General features: G+C 45.5%; 1 protein-coding gene across 2 annotated transcripts in view; it reads right to left on the minus strand.

The window, feature by feature from the left end:
* Window positions 1–20750, minus strand: part of Mamld1 (mastermind like domain containing 1) — a 110137-nt gene extending 89387 nt beyond the window's left edge. For both annotated transcript variants that reach the window (XM_070039596.1, XM_070039597.1), the window contains exon 1: window positions 20686–20750. The gene's annotated coding sequence lies outside the window, so the exon portion shown is untranslated. The remainder of the gene's footprint in view (window positions 1–20685) is intronic.
* Window positions 20751–25371: the final 4621 nt, after the last annotated feature.

Genomic DNA, 25371 nt, shown 5'->3' on the forward strand with positions numbered 1-25371 from the left:
AAGACCAGTGGGGAACTGAGCCTCCATATCTCCACCTTGCAGCAGAAGATTAAGTAAGGCAGGGTTACACTAAACATTTGCTTCCCCTCTTTCCTCACCTGTTGTCATCTGGACCAAGTAGGGATTTGAGGTTACTCCTTTCATGTTGCTACAAAAAGGAAATGTGGATTATTCTTCTACTTCCTTCCTCACTAGCAAGGTCCAATGGTGAGCTAAGTTTACATTGCACTGAGGTAACTAGGTGGGGCAAGTCAATAGCTCCCTTTCTTCAGGACTGTATTATAAGAGTTAAGGGGCTAGCATCTCACTTAACTGTTAGTGCTTTGTTTTTATCAGGATGGAACTATTGGACCCAGAAAGAAATGGAAAGGTATGTATCAACCTGGTTCTTACATTGCACCTTAACATGAAAAATGTTAAAAGTAAGGTTGAATATCATTTAAAGTCTTGCAACAACATATACAGAATGTCCAGAGGATGATCATTAAAAACGACTCATCAAGGACCAGGAAAATACCACGACGGAGTGAAGTTAATCAATAGGTACCAAGATCAAAATGACGCACACACTGGAATCATTTGACAAGGATTTTAAGCTAACCATTAAAAAGTTCAAGAAACAGTTACAAATACACTTGAAATAAATTAACATAGTAGAAAATCTCTGCAAAGAAATTGAATTTATAAAAATAACCAAGTAGAAATTACATAACTGAAAAAATATAATAAAAATGAAATGACTCACTGGATAGACTAATTAATGGGATGGAGATAAGACAGAATTAGTACACTCAACAGAGTCAACAAATTCACCCAATCTGAGCAACAGGAAGTAATGTAACAAAAGAAAAAGCAGGGGCAGCAATAGAAGCAGAAGAGGAGGAAAAGGAAGAATAATGAGGGCTCAGGGATATATAGAGAAGATCCAGTATTTGTATTGCTAGAAGCACAGAGGATTGGAGAAAACAAGATCGAAAAAATGAGACAGAGAAAAAGTGGCTAAAAATGGGAAAAAAAATGGAAAAAACTATAAAGCTACAGACTCCAGACTCTGAGACAATCTCAAATAGAATAACTCCAAAGAAATCCACACCAAGAAAAATCATAATTAACTTGTGCAAACTAGAACACACAAAAAAAAATCTTGAGAAGGATCAGAAAACAATGGCACATTACTTATCAAGGAGCAACAACTCAAATGACAGGGGATTTTTCTCAGGAACCATGAAGGCCAGAGGAAGTGGTACATTTTTCAAATGCTAAAAGGAAAGAACTGTCAAATCTCAAATTATATATCTGGCAAAAACTATCTTTAACCGATATAGGGGAAATCAAGATATTCTCAGAAGAAAGAAAACTAAGATGCTATTGCTAATGATCCCAACTTAAAAGAATGATTTAAAAAGTTCTCTAGGGCTGGGAAGTTGGCTCAGTGGTAGAGCACTTGCCTCACATGCATAAGGCCCTGGGTTCAATTCCTCAGCACCATATAAGCAGAAAAAAGCCGGAAGTGGTGCGGTAGCTCTAGTGGTAGAGAACTAGCCTTGAGCTGAAGAGCTGAGGGACAGTGCCCAGGCCCAGAGTTCAGACCCCACCACCGGACACCCCCCCCCCAAAAAAAAAGTTCTCTAAACAGAAAGGAAATGCCATGTGAAAAGGTTTGAAGCTCATAAAGGAGAGAAGAAAATCAAAATAGGTAAATATAGTACTAAGTATAACATTCTACGTGTGACCTCCTCTAATCATATCTGATGAAGAAAAACATAATATCATCTCATCTATACTGTAAGTAGGGGAAATACTTATAATTATATTGTAAAATTAGGGAGGATAGAAGATACTAAATGGGAGTAAAATTTCTGTATCTCACTAAACTAATAAGTGTACTAATAGTTTAGTATACCAAACTAATAAGTATACCAATAAGGCTATGATACATCATTTACATATAGTGAAATACTAAAGAAATCAGTAAGAAAACTATACAGCATAATAAAATAAAAAATATGAACCAAGTGAAATCTTAAAATGTTTATATAAGCCGGTGCTGGTGGCTCACACCTGTAATCCTAGCTACTCAGGAGGCTGAGATCTGAGCATCACGGTTCAAAGCCAGCCTGGGCTTTGAAAACCGGAAGTGGCGCTGTTGCTCAAGTGGTAGAGCGCTTGCCTTGAACTGAAGAGCGCAGGGACAGCGCCCAGGCCCAGAGTTCAAGCTCCACGACCTACCAAAAAAAAAGTGTTTATGTAAAGAAAATATGGTGAGAAGAGAGAGGCAAGAGTGAGAGCAAGAGAGTGAGAGAGACAGACAGAAAGACACAGAGACAGAGACAAAGAAATATAACCAGAGCAGCAAAGAGGAGCCAAATAATTAAGTGGTAGACTTAACATAGAACATACCTACCAATGCAAATTACACAGGTACCAAACGACAAAGTATAAAAACACATGACGCCGAAATGAGAAATAAATCCAGTTATTACTAAACTAGTTCCTAACCTCAAACTTTAGCATGTCACTTTCAGCAAGAGATACAGACACTAAACAGAAACATAAAATATATTTTTAAAAAACAAACAATAAGGGCTGGGAAGGTGGCTCAGTGGTAGAGTGCTTGCCTTGCATGCATGAGGCCCTGGGTTCGATTCCTCAGCACCACATAAGCAGAAAAAGCCAGAAGTGGCGGTATGGCTCTAGTGGTAGGGCGCTAGCTTTGAGCTGAAAAGCTGAGGGACAGCGCCCAGGCCCAAAGTTCAAGACCCACAACTGACCAAAAAAACAAAAACCAACAACAATCATACTCCATCAAGAAACAGAACCTAGATGGCACTTATAAAATACTCTACCCAACAACAGTAGATTACATATTGTTCCAAGGGTTCATGGAACAGGACAGACTATACGCTGGATTCTGAAAGACACCTCAAAATTTTTTAAAGAAATTAACTCATGTAAAGAGGGCTCTTTAATTCTAATGAAAACAAACTAAAAATCAATAATAGAACAAAGTTTCCAAACACTTGGAAATTAAGCAATACACTTCTATATAAACTATGGATCAAAGAAGTCTCAAAGAAAAATTCACAATACACTAATCTGAACTGAAGAAAAATGAAAATATAAATGATAAAAATATATGGGGCACAATTAAAGCAACCTTGCAAGGGACTTCTCTAGCAAAAAGGAAGAGAAAAGATGCCAAATTAATATCTAAGCTAAACCAAAAATCTAGTTTATCTCCCAATGACCTAAGAAATAGAAACTAAATCATAAGCAATATAATGTAAGAAGTAATAATGATAACATAAAAATCAATGGAATTGAGCTTGGTGCCAGTGGTTGCTTGTTTCTGTAATCCCAGCTATTTGGGAATTTGAGATTAGGAGGCTCATAGTTTGAGGCCAGCCCAAGCAGTGAAGTCTGTAAGAATCTTGATGTGGTGCCATGAACCTGTGATCCCAGGGTCAATGTGAAGTTTAAAAGTAGGTGGAGCATGACTCAAGCATGTACCCTGTTGGGAAGTGAAACCTTATCCTAAAAATAACCCATAAAAGAACAAGGTTGGAGACACATCTCAGCAGTATTGGACACATAGGTCAAACTAGTGTGATCCAGGCCCAGTACTGAAAAGAATACAGGAAATCAATGAAGTGAAAACTACTTGTTTGACTAGAACAGTAATAGTGACTTCTAGTAAAAGTGAAGAGTGAAGGTAGAAATTATCAATATCAGAAAAGAAGCAGGGGCCATTGCTTACAAAACTGATAGATATTAGATATAAATTTGATAACAAAGATGGAATGGATTGATTGCTCGCATCGCACAAACTACCAAAATAGATCATTCTCCACCAAAAATTCAAATTTAAATAGTTTCACTGGAGAACCCCACCAAACATTAAAGAATTAAGAATTCTACATATTCTCTTCCACCTAACTTCCCAATCTATTTTATGAAATTAAGCTCTACCCTGATATGAAAATCAAAGATAGTACAAGAAAAAAAATCACTGCAGACTGAAGTCTCTTGAATATAGATGCAAAAATCATTAAGAAATTAATAGCTAACTACACGAACTCAGCCAATATTAAATACATAATCTGCATCACATCATAAGTTTTAAGTAAGTTTGTAGTCAAGATTTGAAGCTACTGAACTTGCCGGGTGATTGTGGTTCAAAGCCAGCCCGGGTAGGAAAGTCTATGTGACTCTAATGAACCACCAAAAAGCCATAAGTGGAGCTGTGGCTCAAGTGTTAGAGTGCTAGCCTGGAGCACACAAGGTGGTCGGAGACAGCGCTCAGGCCTGGAATTCAAGCTCCAGGACAGGCACAAAAATTTAATTTAATTTAAAACAACAACGACAACAAACTATTGAACTAGAAGTCTTTAGATATAGGTAATTTCACTGGGAAATATTACAGATTTTTAAAGAGAAATGAGTACCAGTTGTACATCATCTCTTCTAGGAAGAAATGATAAGAAAGCTACCCAACTCATGCATAACTCATGTACAGAATCAAATGATGATGATATAGAAAAAGAAAATTACCTATTAGTATTTTTTCATGAACTTAAAATTTCAAAATCTACCAAATGGTAACAAAGAAAATCCAGTAACATAACATACCATGATCAAATCAATATTATCCCAGATTACAAGAGTGGCTCATCATTTGGAAATTAATCTGTGTGTATCTATATACATATATATATATATATATATATATATATATAAACATAACAAAAATGGACTAAGAAAAATCATAGGATCATACTAATAAAGAAAAAGCATTCAACAAATTCTATATCCACTACAAAAATTCTGTGACTATTAGGATAAGAATAACTATAAATCAATACAGCTAACACTAAATTTAATAATGAGAGACTAAAGAGTATTGCATTGTCTTCTGAATGTTTGCTAAGTGAGACAATTTTAAGTGCATTTACCTCTCAACAAAATGGTAACTGTGGGTGCTAATGCATGTGTTGATTACTTTGATTGTGGTAATCACCACACAATATATACTTATACCAAATAGTCACATTGTGTATTTTGATTATGCACAATTTGTCAATTAAATATCTTAAATGCTTCAGAACAGAAGCTAGAGCTAAATGTCAGAATTATAATTATCAAACTGTTACAAGAAACATAGGAGTAAATCATTGTGACCTACATTAAGCAGTGGTTTCTTATATATGATACCTAAAGCACCGGTGATAAAGGGAAATTAAAGCAATTAGACATTATCAAAATAAAGAATTTGGGGAAAGTATTTCTTTATATTATAAGGTTCTAGTATTGAGAATATAGATGGAGCCCTTATAATTCTGCAACAACAACAAACCAAGTAACTCAATTTAAAAATAGGCATGGCTCTGAATTAGCATTTCTCCAAAGAAGATCTGCAAATGATCAAAAGCACAGTATCGTTACTCAACAGAGAAGTAAAATTCAAAACCACAGAGAGATACCACTTTATATTTATGAGTGTGACTATAATAAAAAAGACAGAAATTACAAATGTTGACAAGGATGTAGAAAAGTTGTAATCTTACTTACTGTCAGCAAGTATTTTGGAACACAGTTTGGCAGTACCTCAAAATTTTAAAGTTACCAAATAATCTAGAAATTCCACTTCTAGGAATATATCCAGGAGTACAGAAAGCATATGTCCATATAAAACTTGTACATGTATTTTTCATTTAGCCTAAAAGTGATAATTCATATCTCTATCAGTTGATGAACAGAATGACAAAATGGAATATTAGTTGGTAGTAAAAAAGGAGAATGAAGTGCTACACTGATGCATGCCACAAAATGGATGAAGCTTGAAACTATTATGCTAGGGGGAAAAAAATCAGTCACAAAAGTCTACCTATTGTTCAATTTTATGTAGAGAATATCCAGAAAAGGTAAATTCAGACACAAAGAAATATATTATCAATGGCTGTGAGGAGATTGGGGATAAGAAATGGAGAATGATTGCTAATAAATCTATGGTTTCTACTTGAGATAATTAAAATATTCTGAAATTAAATGTTGGTGATGGTTACACAAGTCTGTATATGCAAAAAACTCCCTTTAAATTGGTAAATTTTGCATGCAGATTCTATCAAGAAATCTGTTTTACAAAACCAAATACCATTTTAATTGCATAAAATGAGTTTAATATAAAATCTAAGAAAATGTATATACAATCTGGATTCAGAAAATTACAAAATGAAGAAACATATTGAGCCATATTGTGTTTATTGATTACAAGAATTAACATAGTAAAGATGCCAATTTTCAAACTGACTTAGAGTTTTAATGTAAATTCTACTAAAATTGCAGCAGGATATTGTAGATAGAGGCATGCTTATTCGAATATTTATATGGATGATGATAGAATTTGAGAAATAAGAATACAATGAGAGTAATCTATCTACCTGATACTAACAATATTATATTTATTGCTGTTATTCAATAGTTTCAATATTGGCAGAGAAATGGACACCTAGATCAATGGAGTTGAATAAATATTACAAAAGTAGACCATATAAGCACAAATATGCTTTACTAGTTTTTGAAAGTAAAGTAATTCATTTCAATGAATAATTAAAGCTTTTTCAACAGTGAGAATCCACAGGCAAAGTCAAAGCAACTTCAACATAAATTTTCTACCTTACACAAAAAGTCATAAAGAGAATATACAGATGGCAAATGAGCTCCACAAAGGCATTAGTTAAATGTAAATTAAAATAAGAAGAGAGCCCTACATACCTGTGGATGGATCCCTTCTATGTTATGTGGCATCTCTGTCACAATTAGGCTGAATGCAAAAGCCAATCTGAAGAGATCACATGCAATACTTTCTTTAAATAGCCCTTTTTTTTTGGGGGGGGGGGTTGGCCGTGGGGCTTGAACTCTGGGCCTGGGCACTGTCCTTGAGCTCTTCAGCTAAAGGCGGGTGCTCTACCACTTGAGCCACACTGCCACTTCCTGTTTTCTGGTGGTTAATTAGAGATAAGAGTGTCATGGACTTGAACCGCGATCCTCAAGATCTCAGCCTTCTGAGTAGCTAGGATGATAGGTGTGAGCCACCACTGGCGCCCAGCTTAAATAGCATTCCTGAAATTCTTATAGGAAGAGGCTTGCCATGAATTTGGGACTGGGATGGGCTGATGTGAGAGGAAATAGGTTTAGTTATAAAAGAGCAATATGGAGTTAGAGATTGCTTGTGGTGAAAGAATAGTTCTTTAATGGATACATTTCCTAAAGCTGCTTTACATTTACCATATTTCATATATATGCACACAAAGCAGTACAGAAAAATCTGATTAAGTGGATGGATTATGTCGATCCAACGTCAGTGACCTGGTTTTGGTATTTTACCTTGAAACAAGAAGGTTTTTTTTTAACTGTACTGTAAACTCTATAATTAAAACGACTACTAGAGGAAGAACAGAAAAAAAATCACTAGTAGAAAATGGGCTGAGGTATATAGGGAAATATGTTTACTATATATTGAAGGTGAGCCTTCAAATTTCAAGCACAAAGATGAACATTTTTAAGCGAATTTGTGGTAACCAGGCAGTCATTTGAAACAAAAAGTGACATTTGTCCCATATACCATTCAAAAAAAGTTGCACATGGATTGGGAATTGAAATGTACAACAAAGGCCATTACAGAGGAGAGAAGATGGGGAGGGGGGATCTCTTTAACCTGGCTCTGCAGCCAGGCTTTCTAACTGGGATTCAACATGCAAATGTGATAAAAGACTGATATGTGACTATGTAAAAACAAAAACAATATCCCAGACCAACAAAGTCAGAAAAATTACTTGCAACATATATCATAGATAAAAGGCTAATATCCTTTCCACATAAAAACGCTGAAAATTGAAAATGAAAACCAAAAACCCATTAGCAAAAGGGAAAAAAGACTTGAACAGATAATTTGCACACACACAAAATATCAAATAGGCTCTTAAGCATATGAAAAGATGTTCCAAGTCACTCATAATTAGAAAAATGCTAATTAAACTATACTGAGATACCATTTCTCACCTATCAGATTTGCAAAAATTAAAAAGTATAGCACACACTTAGTTGGTGCGGCTTTGGGAGAAAAGACAGTCTCAGGCATTGCTGATGGGAATGCAAATTGGTATGAGCTTTCTGGAAGGGAATTAGGCAACACATAACAAAACCACATTTGGTTTTACTTTTGACACACCAATTACACTTACAAGAATCTACCCTGGAGAAACATTTCCAACAATATAGAAAATACATATGTACCAGGCTCTTCATTGAAGCAGTATAATTGGAAAATATTGGAAACAAGCTAAAATGCCTAGACGTAGGAGGATGTTGAAATAATCTATGGTACCCAGCCACCCTCCTCATCCCCCACCACCCTGCACAGCTGTTTGAAAGAATGAGGGAGATCCAGTATCTATGAACTGATATACAGTGATTGCTAGGACATACTGACAAATACAAAGCATCAGAGCATGGCTCTATTATGCTGCCCTGTACGAAAGAGAAAAAGAAGAACAGCAAATTACAGATACCTGTTTGTTTGGGCAATTAAAAACAAAACCAGAAATAATGAGTTGATTACTTATAGATGAGTGGAGTCAGGGGGAATGGCTAGATGTAAAGAGAGAGGTCACTTTTCTGATGAACCGCTGCTATACAGTTCTCACATATGGAACTACGTTATTATGTCACATTCTTCTTTCTCAACTTGAAAGAAACAAACATGGGGCAATATGAAAGGAAATACACTCAGAAACAAGTGCAATAAAGCATATTCAAATGACCTCATTGGGAATCAAGGTAGGGAGAACTAGCTCAGGAAGCTTTTCAACAGTGTTAGAACATATACACATACATACACTAAAGATAAGAAGAATTCTAAACAAATATTGTATCCTGGTTCATAAGCTTCTTCATAATCATGGATTAACAATTAAGTGAATAAGTGCATTATAGATAATAGATTTCTCACTGAAGAGATAATCAGTGTGGAAAGGGGCAAGGGAGATTGAACTTTGGTGTTGGGTTAGAATTTAGAGGAAGCATCATGATCTCACGCTTTATAGATAGGTGGGCGATAAAGAATAAGGAAAAAGAGAAAAAGGGAAAGAAAAAAAGAAAAGGATATGGTTATGAGTTAATCCATTTAATCTCCTTTCACGAACTGAAAGGACTTAACAGCAATGACACCTGCAGACAGCATCATTCCTGTAACACCCAGATCATGGTTTGTCATTAAAAGAAACTAGGCTTCTGTAGGGAAGTGGTTGGTTTTTGGAACTGAGATGGGGGTCAAATAGATACAAGATAGGCCCAGAGCATGTTGTGCTAGAAATCAAGGCCATGCTCTGAGAATGATTACACAATAAGCCGTACGAGGCAATTTGAACGAGCTCTCTTTGGCCAAAACTGGGATAATTTGTGTATCAAATGGGGTGGCTTTCTAAGAGGCAACAGGTGGAGTCTCCTGGCACACAGTCAGGAAATAGTAACTGCTATTTGGTTACAATTGAACCCAAAACTGTTGGATAGAGGACCAGTCACCAGTATTCCTCAAAGCCCTGATCATTCTCACAAATGCCACCTGGTCCCTTGAATTCCTGACAGATCCACAGTCAGAACCCCGCTGATAAGGCAGAAAACTTGAGAACCAGAGGACCTTTTCAGAGAGAGTAGCTAATTGAAGTGATAAAGTGAAAACCTGAGATTTTCCGAAGATGGTATGTCTTTAGTAGAAGTTAAGCAGTATTATGGGAGAAACCGCAATTCAGTACTGAATTCTACATCCTGAATATCCCTGTGTTTTCCTCAAATGTGGCATCTTTGAAATCCAATACCCTCACTCAACAAGTCTACTATAATTTTCAGATAGAATACAATCTTCCTATTCATGACTTCCATATAGCTGGCACAATAGGCATGCAAAACCATACCCAGTGTATTTGTTAAAATGGAGTCTTGTAAACTTGTTTGCCCAGGATTGGCTATCAACTTTGATCCTCCTGATTTCTGTGTGCCAAGTAGATGAGACTATAGGCATGCACCACCATACATGGTCGTACCTGTAATATCTTGACTCTTAGGAATCTTCCTGTTCTTCAGCGCATTCAGCCGTACATCCTTGCATCTATGCCATCTTAATAAACATAAATGATTTGCCATATAGGTCTACCTACCTATTTCAGAAACATCAATAGTCTCTAGAAAGGATTGAAAGGTCAGAGTACTCACTGGTTAAGTCACATGCAAATAGAATGATACCACATAATAGGCCAGTTCCCTCACTGTAGTGATGAGATAGATGAGGGCCAGAGAGGAAGGGACATGCCCAGGGTGACCCAGTCAAGAATCTGAACTGGGCCTAGCCCACAGGTAATCACCTTCTCCTTCCCCCACCAAAAGTAAACTCTCCCTGATTCCTCACCCCCCACAATTCAGAGTAGGGGATAACTGGTCACCAGATAAGATGTGGCTGAGTACTGTGGGTGCAAATCATTCAGAAACTAAAAGCCTCATTTGGATAAAACAAAATGCTACTTATTATGAAAATCAGGGTGGAACAGGGTGCGGGTGGCTTCCACCTGTTATCCTAGCTATTTAGGAGGCTGAGATCTAAGGATGGAGGTGCAAAAGCACCCTGGGAAGGAAAATCAGTGAGATTCTCATCTCCAAATGACCACCAAAAAGTTGGGAATGGAGCTGTGGCTCAAGTGGTAGAGCACTAGCCTTCTGCATAAAAATTTACAGACAGCACCCAGGCCCTGAGTTCAATCCCAGGACTGGCACAAAAAACATAGGGTTAGGGTGACTGGAATTTTTTCTTTCTCTAATGAAAATGAGCAAATATGAAGTCAAACCAGACATAGCCCATCTGTTTAAAACAAATAATTTCAAATAACAAGCCCCTAAGGGCCGTCTCCCATTACTCAAAAATATGTTTTATTTTAAATTGAGCCATGGTTCAAGACCAACAGAATTAAATATTTGCTAATAGCTGAGAACTCAAGGATGTTGGGGCAGGGATGAGAGGACCAAAAAATTCCTTTGATGAGCTACTATTTGGTAGCTAGAACATCAGAACCCCTGAGTCCAGCATCCCACTGACTGCAGGCTCCTATGATGCTAGGGACCTGGGAGTTTCTTCCCTCTGGGTCTCAGCACCATAGAAGACTGCAAGATGGGAATCAAGGCCTACACTAGCTCAGCTCCTAGCACCTTTCTGGACTGCCCTTGGTTGGTGAGGAGCTTTCTCCAGCTCCAGTATCCTCATATGTAAAACCAGAGGGAATTAGCCAATTTTCCTATTTTTTGATCATACATAAACATAAACTCTTTTGTCTTCAGCCAAAACTTCGAGAACTACTACTATGTATGTAACCATTTCAGTCCCCAAATGTCCAAGCAAAACTGAAACTCCTATGCTTTCAAATTAGTATGTGTCCTTTTCAAATATTTGAAGTGGCTTCTGGTTTCATTTGCTAGTCAGAAAATCATGGAATTAATGCGTTGGAGGAGTTCCTTGGATGCCCTTAGTTCATTCCTTCATTGTGTAGATGGAGAAACTGAGGCTCACAAAGGGGAACTGACTTGCCCAAGGTGCCACAGCTAGCAGGTATCAGAGCTGAGCCCAGAATCCAGGGGAAGGTTTTCTCTACCCAAGCCCCAGCCGCCACTGCTCCCTGACTCAGAAAGCAATCCCAATCTGTGCATATTCCCAAAGCCAATGAGCAGCTGCCAAACTCTACAGTCCATAAACTACTACCACTTCGTTTGATTATATGATGGTGCCTAACATGGCCCAGTGGGATGTGCTTTCGAGTGAGTTGCATGTTCCTTCCCCAGTGAAGAAGGAAATGAAGACCAACCCACTGGGGCAAAGGATTGACAATTGAGCAACTGCATCAAGCACTCATTTTGAACATGATCAAATGTGGCATGTTTAATAGAAGATAAGGGCAGGGGGAGATTCCAGATGAGCAGAAGGAGGGGGTAGGAGGAAAGAGAAAAGCCTGCTTGGAGACTCTTGTGATTTCATGGGTTGGGCCTCAGGGGCAGGCTCTGTGGGAGGCTCCAGTTTCATAATGGCATCCCTTCGCATGGTGACAGGAAACCTGCCACCTGTCCTATCAGCTGATAAGAAAGAACTCTTAGGCTGCCTCATTTCCTAGGGCATCAATCCTACTTACAATACCTTAGCAATGTAAAAGGCAGCCTCTGGGCCCCTTTCCCTGGGCTCCCCCCTGCAGGCTCCCAGGTGGGGTTAGCATAGGGACACTGCTTGCTATTTCCAGGGCTCATTTTAAGGGCTGTGCCTGCAACTAATACAATCAAGCTGTTGACTTCATTGCTGGATGATCACTAGAAAGAACCAGATTGTTCACTTTAATCTCAATGTCAGCACAATTATTTTAACACCAAGAATGTCAAATTTGACTCTGTATCCCGGAAATTAATTTTAGAGTGGCAGTGAGCTTTGGTACAACATGTTCGTGCAACAAACAATGAAGAAAATGGAGTAATTAGAGGTTAAATTAATCCTTGACAGACATGCAGCTTAGAAACTCTATGCCCTCCTCCCCAAACCCAGCATAATGCATTCCCGTCTTTCAGAATTAGGCACACAGAGCATGTGACGTTGGCAATGGCACCAAAAATACTGTCGCACTTCAAATTCCAAGGTTGGCACTGGAACTTCCAGAAGCAGATACTAACACCAAGATCTCATTAAGAAGAAAACCCAAACAACCTTCCATGAGTGCCAACAAAGCCCACCCAGCCAAGCCCTCTGAGAGGCTGGCTGTCCAATTCGCAAATAAAAGAGATACAGTCCTCTGGGAGATCCTACTGCCTGGGTCCCAGACAGATTTTTAACTCACAACCTCCACATTTCAATTTGGTCTGACCTTGGGATTCTCATTCTAACCTGCCCCTCTGCTGTCCTGACAATGCTGAGCATAACACATATCCATACAGGACAGGTTATATGCTATACCACAATAAGGGACATTCTTCCTCTGTGCTATGTTTCCTCTCAGTACTCATATAAAGCCATGGGGTTTCATCTTTCAGCTCTCAACCACATTCTTCAGCTCCCACTCAGGGAAGCTGGATGTAATGGCCATACCTGTGATCCCATCAAGTAGACAGATTGTGGCTCAGGTGGGTATTGTGCATAAAGTCAGACACTCTCTCAAAAACAAGCAGCAAGATATAGGACTCCACTGGTAGAGGGCCAGCCTAGAGAGTGAAGTTCTGAGTTCAAACCCCAATAAGAGAGAGGGTTCAAGAGAAAAAGAGGGAGACAGTAGAAGAGAGGGGAGGTTAAGAGAGGAGAATAAGGAGGGGAGAGGTAAAGAGGAGAGGAGAAGAGAGGAGGGGAGAGGAGAAGAGAGGAGGGGAGGAAAGGGAAAGTAAGGGAAGGGAAAGGTGAAAAGGAAGAGAAAGGGGAAGGGGAAGGCGAAGGAAAGGGGAAGTGGAAGGAGAAGGGAAGGGAAGGGGAAGAGAAGAGGAAGAGGAAGGAGAAGGGGGAGGGAAGGGAATGGGAAGGGAAGGGGAAGGGGAAGGGAAGAAGAAGGGGAAGGGAAGGAGAAGGGAAGAGGAGGGGGAAGGGGAAGGAGAAGGGGAAGGGGACGGGGACGGGAAAGGAAGGAAAGGGGAAGGGAAGGAAACGGAAAGAGGAAGGGAAGGAAAGGGGAAGGGAAGGGGAAGGGGAAGGGGAAGGGGAAAGGAAGGGAAGGGAAATGGAAAAGGAAGGGAAAGGGAAAGATAAAGGGAAGGGAAAGATAAAGGGAAGGGAAGGGAAGGGAAGGCTGGTTTTCTACACAAATTCTAGGCAAAATAGGAATGCACTGCCATGGGGGAGGAGTTAGGAAAGGGCAATGGGATTGTCCAAAGCACTCAAGATTATTGAACTTTGCTGCTGTCCTGCTTTTAGTTCTAAATATCCATACTTCTCCCTAGTGATAGAAAACAAGCCAGGGTCATCAGACCTTTTTGACCTATACACCAGTTACTAAGTCAGGCCCTGCAGCCTCCAATAACCTCTTGTTGAATTCACAGAATGTGTCCCTGTGGCCTAGCGTCCAGAAGTAAAAGAAAGGGAAAGACATAACAGCTGCCTGACTAGATCCTTTCCAACAAAATGGAGACCTATGCTCTACCCCATCCTTCCTTCTCTTGGCTCTAGGGTACAACTCTCAGCCTTACGAAAAGGACATTTGCAGCTATAATCCCAGCTACTTGGGGAGGGGAGGCAGGAAGATTGAGAGTTCAAGGCCAGTCTGTGAAAATGTAGAAGAGATCAATCTCAAAACAAAATAAAAATGAAGGGCTGAGATTTAGCTCAAGTGGTAAAAAAACGCTGGCCTCACAGAGAGAAGGCCTTGGGTTCAAAGCCCAGTACTGGAAAAGCAAAGAACAAGAAAGAAAAAAAAAAAAAAGAAAAGGGTATTTGCCAACTCCCCTTAATGGTTATTTATGGGTAGAGCAAGTGTTAAGGTACACAGGGGAAATACAGTGGCTGCATACTCACCCCCAAGGAAATACGGGGAAGGCTTAAGTCTGGGCAGTCTAGAAAGAGTCATTCATTGGTTGTTCCAGGGTGAAGGACTGCAGGATCTCCAGGGCCAGGTGGAGTTTCACCTCTTGCACACCTAGAGAGCTCATGTGGGCAAGAAAAGTTCTCACCAACTTCACAAAAAACTCTTTCGTTTTGTTGGCTTTTTTTCACCCCAAACCTTCTTAAGTCCTGTCTCTGGAAGCCTTTACTCTGGGGAGCTCAATGCCTTAGAGCCAGGAGCAAGGCCCCTTACTGTTCCTCCCCCCACCCTTTCCCTGCCCCCTCACCCCTGGGATCATTTTGGATTGTGATACATCCAATTGCTTTGGAAACTAGGAAGAGGTCAGATTTGAGGAGGAAACCTGGAGCTCCAAGGGGACAAAAAGGAAAATAACTGGGGTGGGAGGGGGGAGACAGCGGGGGAGGGGAGGCGAGGCAAAGCAGGGCCTCTTTTGCTTCCATTAGCTTCCATTGCTTCCATTAGCAATCCTTATATAAGTGTTCCAGGGCTGGTAATTTGGGAGCAGGACCCCACAGGATGTGTGTGAATATTCTATAACACAAACTCTTTCTCACCTCCATGGGGAAGCCCCTGACTAACTGCCCCTAGGCTCCAGGAGGCCTTTTCTTCTTCCTTTGCTACATTTACAGACTTAATGCCAGCACAGACATAGTGAGAATAAAGTGCTACAACATCCTTTCCCAGTCATTCTGAATTGTGAGTCTTAAAGATGTTTAAGAACTTAATGTCTAAAAAAAAAAAAATCCAACGGTTCCAACTAAGCTTCGCAATGCGTCTTTCCTTCTGTACAGTTGACTGCTGCTGCCTAGGTTACCCCTTGATGGTGTTGGCGTTGTGAGAGGTGTATGATGGGAATTGGTTTATTGTGCTGATCCATAGTAACTGGCTCCTGTTCCTCCATCATTTATCTCACCTCCCCAGTGACATCTGGGTTGGTCTATTCACACTCTCAGCATTCTATCTGCTCCAACAAACACTCAGCCTTTTCTGCTTGGATAAGGAGATTTTTTAGTTACATCCATTATATGTGTATCAACATTTATGGCAGCAAGATAATTGCCAAAGAGCTCCGAGGATAAAAGGTCCTTCTTTATAATGTCCACCGTACTCGTTAAAAAAAATCAATATTAGCATCAAATAGGACAGTGGTAGATTCTTGCATGGTTGTTGCATCCTCAAAGCTAGAAATGTGATTTTTAGACTAGCTGGACTAGAGGACTAAGAAAAGATCCAATGTTGATTTTTAAATCCACACCACAGTGGTGTGGGTATGGCCAGAAGACCTTTTTTTCTTGTCCTTGTAACCCTTGGTAAATATCTGTTAAGGCAGCAAATGTGGCCTCCACTTGATGACTTCTCCGGAAATAACCCAGTCTAATTTGAGTTTATAGAGTCTGCTACCTGTAGATCAAGGTAGAGATTAGGTGGTCTTGCAAGTCTGTCTGTGGGTCTGTGTTAGAAGTTCATACTTGCAAATGCACAAGAAGAGGGAACACTTCCCACTTATTATTGCTTTGGTTGGCTTTCTGCCAGTTTTTCTCCTCTGCCCTCTTCTCCCAGACCCTCAGAAGCTCAGCTCCATTTCTTTACCTATGTGACTGTTTTCCCTGATGATAAGATTGAACTTGATGTTTCACTTTTCCCTGAGGATGACTATTTCGTCCACAAGTCAGTGCTATAGAATTGGAACAGAATCAGGCTCACAGGTTACAGGGCAAGGCCAGGGAAGGAAGGTGGACTTGTCCGAGATCACTTTGTTGATTACTGGGGAGTTTCCTAGAGCACAAGTTTCCCAAGTTTCCAGGTCAAATGATCTCTGTGATGCACTGTTGTAGAGGGAAAGACTCCAAATCCTTGGAGAGGAAATAATCTAAGAAGTCCAGTCCATAAGTAAAGTTTATAAAGAAGAAAAGTCCAAGTACTATTAGAAGAACCCTGATTTAGGATCAGTTTCTGTCCATTTTGTAACTCTAAACAGTAATGACTTTCCTACAGGTGACCATAATCTAATTTAAAAGGGAGAAAAGCTATTAGAGATGAACAAACTTGGGGAAAAAAATCCTTGTCCTTACTTAATAGGATGGACAGGAGTACATCTGTCTCTACCTTAGCATGTGTGAATGTGTAGGCCCCACCCCCACTCTAGCAACAGGCTATTTCCTGGTTGAGCTTAAAAATTCAATGACGTTCTTGTTTCAACCCACACATCTGTGTCACTGTCAGCGTCAGTGGCAGGAAAACAGACGAAGTCACCCTTTGCTAATGATTTCCTAACATGGAATTTCCTTGTATCTCCCAAAGCCTTACTTCTTCCAATGCCAGACTGTCTTCCCCCCCACCCCCCATCTTCCTCTTAAACACATTGTACTGACTGAAAACTGAAAACGGTCACAGCCGGAAGAGAATGGTTTTTAAGGAGATGTTATAAGGAAGAGCTTTTAGCTCTTGAGATATTTTTACAGGGGGGAAGACGGAAAGGACTACTAGTGTTTCTAACACCAGTATGAACCAAACAGAGAGACTTCCTTCCAGGCATCTGAACATGTCTCCGCTCCATCTTTTCCTTTTCCCCTTTGCTTGCCTCCTTCCCAAGTTGCACTAGGAGCAACATTTCCACCGTGGTACTGGAGGAAATGCATTCATGCAGGCTGCAGCCAGGCTGTGCCAGAGAAGGGACACTGATGAAAACACTCAACCACAAAGCATTGTAGGAGTCTCTTGCTTCCCCCACTCAGTATTCTATTTAATATGCAAACTGGTCATCTAGAGAAAAGGGGGCTGTTACTTTAAAGGGAAAAAGCTGATTAGCTGCTGTGGCTAGCAGTAAACAGCTGGTCTGTCCGGCAGGTTCAAGGCCATTTCAGCTTCTCTCTTATGGAGGGACCATATGTTCCATCTCGCACATCAGCAGCTTTTTTTTTTTTTCCAATGATGTGGCTCCAGAAGAGAAGTGCAAGGGGGGAGGAGAAGCTAGAACCAGTAGTTTACACTTTGATTATTTCCTTGTGGTTTTAGACCGGTCGGGGGTTTGGGGGGAGGTGAGAGTGATAATGCTTCACAGTCTACTCCTCAGATCGCAATATGATTAACACTTACTGATAACTTCCACAGGTGGGAGCAAGGAGCAGAAGAAAGATAGGTGAAAAGTGACAGGCATCAGATTGAATGGAATGAGGGGAGGTGGAGACAGAGAGAGAGACAGACAGACAGACAGAGACAGTGACAGAGAGGAAGGAGAAACTAGAGAGAGAGAGAGGGAGGGCAGGAGGGAGCGAGGGGAGAGAGAGAGAGAGAGAGAGAGAGAGAGAGAGAGAGAGAGAGAGAGAGAGAGAGAGAGAGAGAGAGAGAGAGAGAGAGAGATCTGTGTTCTGGTGACCCACCAGCCTGAGTTGGGGCTCCGCCCACTTCTCCTTATTTGTCACTTTTTCTTTTCGTCAGTATTCCCTTCCAGAACAAACTTGTGCAAGGAGGGAAGTGGACCACTTTGGGCGAGTGGGAGGAGCAGGCTGGCGGGATGGCAACCGATTACTTCTAATATCATGTTTGACATTCTTCCCTACCAGTCCCAGATCCGCCAAGTGTGTGGGGGGGTGGGGGGTGAGGGGGGTGGGGCAGGTGTAAGGGTCAGAGGTCCCCTAAATCTTTACTCCATGCAATTGAAAGTCGGAAGTCCGTGTGTCTTGGACATTTTTAGGCGACAGACTCTGGGTAGGCAGTGACAGCCGGACTCCAGGTGGTCAAGAGGGGCCTTCAGGTCCGGCCGGGCGACCCGGGCAGCACCAACCCTGGAGGTGGCGGCTCCTACTCCTTTCAAGTCTCCAAACAAAAGGCACCCGCCGAGAATTGCAGCCCTTGCACGGAGGGTGAGGGGGGTGGGACGAGCGGCTGGAGGACGCAGGAAGGAATGCCAGTAGCTAGATGCGGGGTGGTCAAAGTCCCTAAGCTTCGGCCCCCAGCCTCAGCCACGGTGGGCTCGACACACTATCTGAGCTTTCCGAAAGAGACGCGCCTCGTAGCAAAGTGAAACCGAGGGAAGGGCGCCCCCTATGCCCTGGCCCTGCGAGCGCGGCTGCCTGCCGCTTTTGCCCACCCGACTCAGCGTTCGCCTCTTTAGGGCCCAGCTCGCGCCCGCTGGCGGTGCCGCCTGCAGGGCCGTGTGGGCCGCGGGGATTTAGGCTGCGCTTGGCAGGAGCAGAGCGCCTTGGGTGCCAGGGACCGGAGCTCCCCGCGCCTTCCTGAGTTCCTACAGAGGGTCCTGGAGACACAGATCCTCCTCCCCCATCGCCTACATTTGCCCTCGGGTCCCCGAGAAGCTCGAAGCCACTTGGAGGCAGCCGCCCCCGCCCCCTGCCTCTGAGTCCCTTTTCCCCTTCCCTCTCTCCAGCCTCCTGGGAAACAAAGGGGCTTTTTATAAAGCGGATTGTTGGCGGCGGCGGCGGCGGCGGGGGTGGGAGGGAGGGGGGAATCTATAAAGACAAGAAGAGGTGGGAGCGAGGGAAGGAAAGAAGCTCAGCGGCCTCCAGGGGCCCCCCGAGCTGCGGGAGCAGTCGAGAAGCCCCAGCGGGTGCACTGAGGACCCCGCCCGGCCCGTGGGCACCCGGGCCGTCCCCCGCCCCGCGCCTACCAAGAAGTGGTAGCCAAGCAGCTGTGATGCTGCCTAGCAAGTCCCCCGAAGCGGACAGCACTGATTCTGGGGCCATAGGCCGCCGCCGATGGGGGCGGTGTCATTCCCTCGGGGGCGGGGGAGGCGGGAGTCTCTTCCCTGGAGACCCAGGCCCTGTCCCTAATTCACTCTTTCGAAATTGTTGGGGCTCACAGAGACTTTGCGTCTTTGTAGCAGCGCGACCGCCTCCACGAAGCTCGGCTTGCTCGCCCTATTAGACAATGTCCCAAAACCGGCCTCGATCGCCTCCCTGAGAAAGGCACCTCCGCTACGGGACGATCGCTGTCCCGCGTGGGGGTAGACCGCCCTTCTGCTTCTCAACAACGACAGGCCACCTCCGAAACGGGAGTACCCTTTGCCCGTGTTCCCCAGACACCCACGGCTCTCGCCCGCGCGTACACACCTCCATTCGGGGTACCGGGCTCAACCGGCCCCAGCTGCCAAGCGCCGGTGGTGTGTGAATCCCCTTGGAACGAGGCACGTCTGCTTGCCCCGGTTCCGACGGCTCCAAGGCCGAGTTTTCTAGCAAGGTAATCCTATTAGTGTTCGCTCAGTCCAAATTGAATCACAGATCCGAATGAGACAGCAGCGCCAGCTTTCCAGGAGGTTTCGGACACACTGCTTTGGACTGAGCCTGCCCTAGCCAACTGGCCGAGAAAAGTATTTGGCGGCGCTCCGGGGGGCTTCCCGCCCGCCCTAGCCGGCGCCTGGCGCACATGCCCGGCAGCCCGGAGCGCCGAGCGCGGCTCAGGGGCTCCGGGACCGCGGGCTGCGAGAGCATGAGCGGCTGTGCGAGCCGCCAGCTCCGCTCAACGCTAGCTTTTCCCTCCGAGGAGTTGGCGAGGCAGGGAGCGCGGGGCACGGCTCGGAGCGCTCACTCCACGCTCGGGCTCCTGGCGGGCAAAACAGATCGGGGAGGGGGGAAGGCTTCGCCCCGTGCTCACCGCCGACCTGCCCAGCTGTGCGATCGGGGCATGGGGGGGCAGGGTCGCTGGTGGCACCTGGGTGGTGAGCGGCCCAGGGGTATTGGGACAGAGGAAGAGCCTCCTGGCAGCCCAGAACAATCGGGGGCGGGGGGGGGGACCCGCACAGCTTGTGCCCTTCTACCTTCCTTTCCCGGTATGGAGCGACCCATTGGAGGCGCCGGGTGGGCGCCCGGGAGCGGGCAGAGGCCGCGGTGCCCGGGCCAGGCGAGCTGCGCTCAGCCGGGTTAGGCCAGTCTGAGAGGGGGGATGACCAACCTCTAGCGCCAGGTGGGGTGTGTGCTGAGCAAAGTTTGGGGTCCCCCAGCTCTGAGCAGCCCGACGTCCTCCCCCCCTTCGGCGATGGAAGCTACAAGCGGGGAGCACATGTGGACCCTAGAGCCCCCAAAGCAGTTGGACCTCCCGCGCCCGCCCTTCCCCTTACCGTGTTGCGGAGCTCCAGCGGCGGCCAGGGCAGTGCCCAAGCGGCGGACGGCCGCCGACGCCGGCAGCCTCGCCCCGGGCGCCCGCCGAATGGCCTAGCTGGATGGCAGATCACCCCCCTGGCTAGCGGCCGGTGCCCCCGCGCCCGCCCGCCGCCGGCCGCTTCAGCTCGCGGCCAAGTTCATGCTGGCGGCGCTGCAGCCGCGGCCTCAATCTGCTCGCTCCATTCCCACCGCCCGGCTCCGCGCCGCGCGCCCGGAAGGTGGAGTTTCGGGGGTTTAAGTTACTGATAGGCATTTCTCACTGCTGTGTCACTCGGGGAGGAGGAGACACGCACGCCGCACACTCACACACCCTTACACTCACGGCGACGAGCGGCTTCGGCCTTAAAGGAGAAGCTGCGCTGCCCTGCGTGCGACCCCGCCGGCCTGGAGCTGCCCGACGCGGGCCTTTCAGGCTGGGCCGGGGCCCTGAGCAGCACACCACCGGGGGCGGGGGGTGAGACCCAGGGGTCTCTAGACACTTGGTAAAGAGCAAAGCAGCGGCAGGCTGGCTTCCTTGTGGATCCTTCCTTCCTTCGTTGAACTCGAAGCAGGACAGCTAGGAGAATGCAGGAGGGCAGAGGGGCGCGGGGTCGCTCACCTGGGCTGCTCCGGGTCTCCCGGTGGCTAGTGCCCTCGACGGCAGGTGGATCCGCCTAGACCGTGCGCTGATGGGAAAAGGCAACAGCGAGATTATCAAGCGCTCCGGGTGCAGGCGATGACAGAGCCACCGATCCGAGCGAGGGTCACAAGCCCCGGGTAGAGTTGCCCCGTGGGACGAGAGCCAGCTGCTGGGTGCCCAGGACAGAGAGGGTACCGAGAGCGGGAGAGCCAACACTCCCCCGTGACCGCGCGAAAGAACGCGCCAGACGGAGCACAGACCATGACATACAAACCCAGAGAGGCACTGGCTGAGTGGAAGGAGGAAGGGACATGCAGAGATGGAGAGGAGGGGGGTCAGTGGGGGGAGGCTTGAATCGAGCTCTCACCTGCAGTGGGAGGCCGCTGGCTGCGGAGTGGGGGGCGCTGCTCACGACCCACGCCTCGGCGGGGGCGAACCAGCTCACGCCCGGACAGACGGCCAAACAAACAGATCTGTACTAACTGCAGGGGGGCTGGCTGAGCAACTGGTGGCTGGTGAACTCTAGTAACCCCCTCTGAGCCTACAGTCCGACTCCCCACTTCCATACCCCCTCTCCCACATCTTGGTTAGGCAAGCTGTCGGGGGGGCAGAGGGGGGGCGCCGCTAATGAGCCCTACACGCGCCTGCCAAGGTCCCTTCCCTGCTGGTCCATGATCAGCAAATTCTCTACCCAAGCTAGATTGGATGGAAGCTCTCGCTAGTGTTCTCTTGGGACCAACATCTGCGGCTTTTCTCAGGACCCAGGGTGACCTGCAAACTGTCTAGTGTGCCAGTATGCCCTGTTCACCCTGTGCCCCGGGATTCCAGGCTAGCCACTTCCCCTCCCCTTCTTCAGGGTTCCCGCACCAGGTGCGATTACTAACCTGGACTGGCCCAGCCGGCCGCAGCGACAGCTGGGGTTGACAACGCACAGCCACGGAGAGCAGAGAATGAACTCCGCATCTACTCCTACGACAGCAGCTCTCTGCACTCCAGCAGGTATCTCAGACTAGCAACCCGACGCTCCGCGGAGCCTCTGGCCATAAAGGGGTGGGACAGTCGCTCAGTCGGCCCCTCCCTCCCTCCACGCCCACACCCCAGGACCTCGGAAAGGCCTGACAGGGGCTCCCCCGCAAAAACCAACTGAAATCCCTCGGTGGGTTACTTGGAAACAGCAGGGCGCCCCCTCCAAAGCTTCTGACTACGTTCCCTGGTGCCAGAATCTCGTTTGGGCCTACCCTTTGAAGAACAAGGTGCCAGACACCAAAGGTGTGCACCAACTAACACCGCTCAGCTTGGAAGGCATCCACCTGGTCTGCTTTGGGGGCAGCAGGCTGGTAAGAAAGGGTATTGCTGAAAGGGTTGTGCTGTCAGGTGTGTGAACTGTCCCAGTCCCGCTCACAACAGCCCACACAACTCAAGTTACCCAAGACCAGCTCCTGGGACTTTTCCATCTCTCTGATAAGACTATGGCTTTAAAAATACAATTTCACCTAATGGTACTGCATGACACCTGTCATCCTACTGACTCAAGAAGGAGGCTGGGATCTGCAGATCATGGTTCAAAGCCAGCCCAAACAGGAAAGTCCCTGCAGCTCTTATCTACGATTAAACAACACCAAAAAAGTCAGAAGTGGAGCTGTGGCTCAAGTAGTAAAACACTAGCCTTGAGTAAACAAGCTAAGACACAGGGCCCAGGCCCTGAGTTCAAACTCAGTACCAACACACACACAGAAAGAGGAGAGAGAGAGAGAGAGAGAGAGAGAGAGAGAGAGAGAGAGAGAGAGAGAGAGAGAGAGAGAGAGAGAGAGAGAGAGAGAGAGAGAGAGCGACAGAGACAGAGACAGAGACGGAGAGAGACAGAGAGACAGAGAGACAGAGAGACAGAGAGAAAACAATTTTATCCTTCTTTTCACTGGTCCCAAGTCACCAGCATCTCCTGAGTTAGTCCAGTAAGCTGCCTAGCAGATGAACCTGCTTCCTCTTTCCCTCTAGACTTCCCTTTTCCCACCACATTTCAAGAAAAACCAAATGGCTTCTATACCCATCTGTCCCCACATCCTACATTGCCCTGATTCCATCATTCCTCTTGCTCAGTTCATTCTGCTCACTCAACTCCAGCTATGTAGGCCTCCTGACCCTTCTTCAACATACTACGTATGGCCCCCACCTTAGGGCCTTTGCACTAGTTGTTCCCTTGGGCTGGAATTCACTTCCCTCAGACATCTCTGGGCCAGCTCCCTCATTTCCTTTAGTCTTGACATAAATGTCACCTGGCCACACTGTGTAAAGTTTCAAAGCCCCACACCCATCTCTGGCACTTCCTCTCCCTTTCCCTGCTTTGTTTTCTCTCCAGAACTCCCCAGCAGCTGGCCTCTATAGGTTCCATCCCCAGAGGGAGGTCAGCACTCCTTGCCTGGTTTGCAGTGCTGCATTCTTACTCTGAGCAGAGGCCAGCATGCACTGACTGATCAACAAGGGTTGGAAGACTCTGTTTTCCTGGAGCTTTCCCTGGGAAAGGGGCCCATAGCCATCATGAAGATTCAAGGGTGTACGTGACCGAAACAAAAGTTAAGAAGGACACAGGTCAGGCACAGAGCTTACTGTTGCCTCCACAGGTTCCTTGTGGCTGTCTTCTAGGGTACCACAAGTTGTTTGGAGAAATGACAGAGAAAGCAAATATGAGAGGTGGGCTAAGGCTTTCTCTTCACTGAGCAGATTGGATAAGATAGCCAGGGCCTTTGTCAGTCAAAATGCATAACTGAGTTTTGAGCTGACAGTACATTTTCCTCCAGTTCTCTAGAACTTGCCTGTGCTTTACCTATGTGAATCCAGGTACGAGGTTATACTTGAGGAAGTGGGAGGCTCACAGTCTGAGACAAAGATTTACTGGCACACAGCTCAAAAGTAACAGGGGCCTGGTGCTGGTGGCTCACGCCTGTAATCTTAGCTATAATCAGGAGGCTGATGTCTGAGGATCACAGTTCAAAGCCACCCTGGGCAAGGAAAGTCTGTGAGACTCTTATCTCCAATTAACCACCAGAAAACTGGAAGTGGCGCTGTAGCTCAAGAGTTAGAGTGCTAGCCTTGAGCTGAAGAGCTCAGGGACAGAGTTCAGGCCAGAGTTCAGGCCTCCTTACCCCCCCTCCCCCAATACATCAAAAACTGACAGGGCACTAAGCAATTTGACCGTGGAGTTTGTGGCACTTCTATTTGCTATGTGGATTCTTATTTCGTGTGTACAGTGCTGGCCTATGGGCCCAGGCAATGGAGACAATCTCACAGGGGGTTCAAGGGTCTTTGGTGAAACTTCAGAGTCTGCTGATCAATAACTGAAGATGCAGCTAGGCTATTGGGACCCTAGGATACCATGCCAAGGCCTTGGTCTAATCCAAACCTGGAGCTCTTCCGGGGATTTGAAAACAATCCTCAGTTACCTGTCATTCAATCATATCGCTGTGAATATATGCCATATTTTCCCAAGTTCACATGACAGAAGCTGAGGGCTTATCAGCACAGATAGAGTCCCATGGAGAGGTCACATGCTGACAGAATAAGAAGGGTTACCTAATTGCTCTGTTGATATCTACTCCCTTCCTCCCAAGCCTACTGTGGCTCCCTATTGCTGATGACAGTAAATCCAATCTGTATCACCTCTTGAGCCTCATGCCTGTCGCTTGTAAAATGGAGTCATGCTAGTATCCCCGTTTTTCAAGTGTAGTAAAGGTTTCAGTCCCTCCCCCCCCCATGCACAGGACCACTCTTGACAAGATATTGAGCTTATATATTATCTGATATCTCCCCCCCTCCCCACCAACATAGCAGGCACGTATGGAATCTTACAAGACGCAGGGCATTCAGGTAAAAAACCTCAGGCCCTGTGTGGAGGTCGCAACACCTTGTGACCCTGTGCAAATATGTAGTTGCCTGAGATATCTGGTAAACTTGAGTCTGTGCCAGATGAGGAGCCAGCCTCAGGCGCTGCACAGGACGCACGTGGAAGCATTGTGATCCTGTGGCCTCC

This window comes from Dipodomys merriami, unplaced genomic scaffold (genome assembly GCF_024711535.1).
Source record: "Dipodomys merriami isolate MVZ:Mamm:240054 unplaced genomic scaffold, mDipMer1.0.p SCAF_3, whole genome shotgun sequence".
Lineage (NCBI taxonomy): Eukaryota > Metazoa > Chordata > Mammalia > Rodentia > Heteromyidae > Dipodomys > Dipodomys merriami.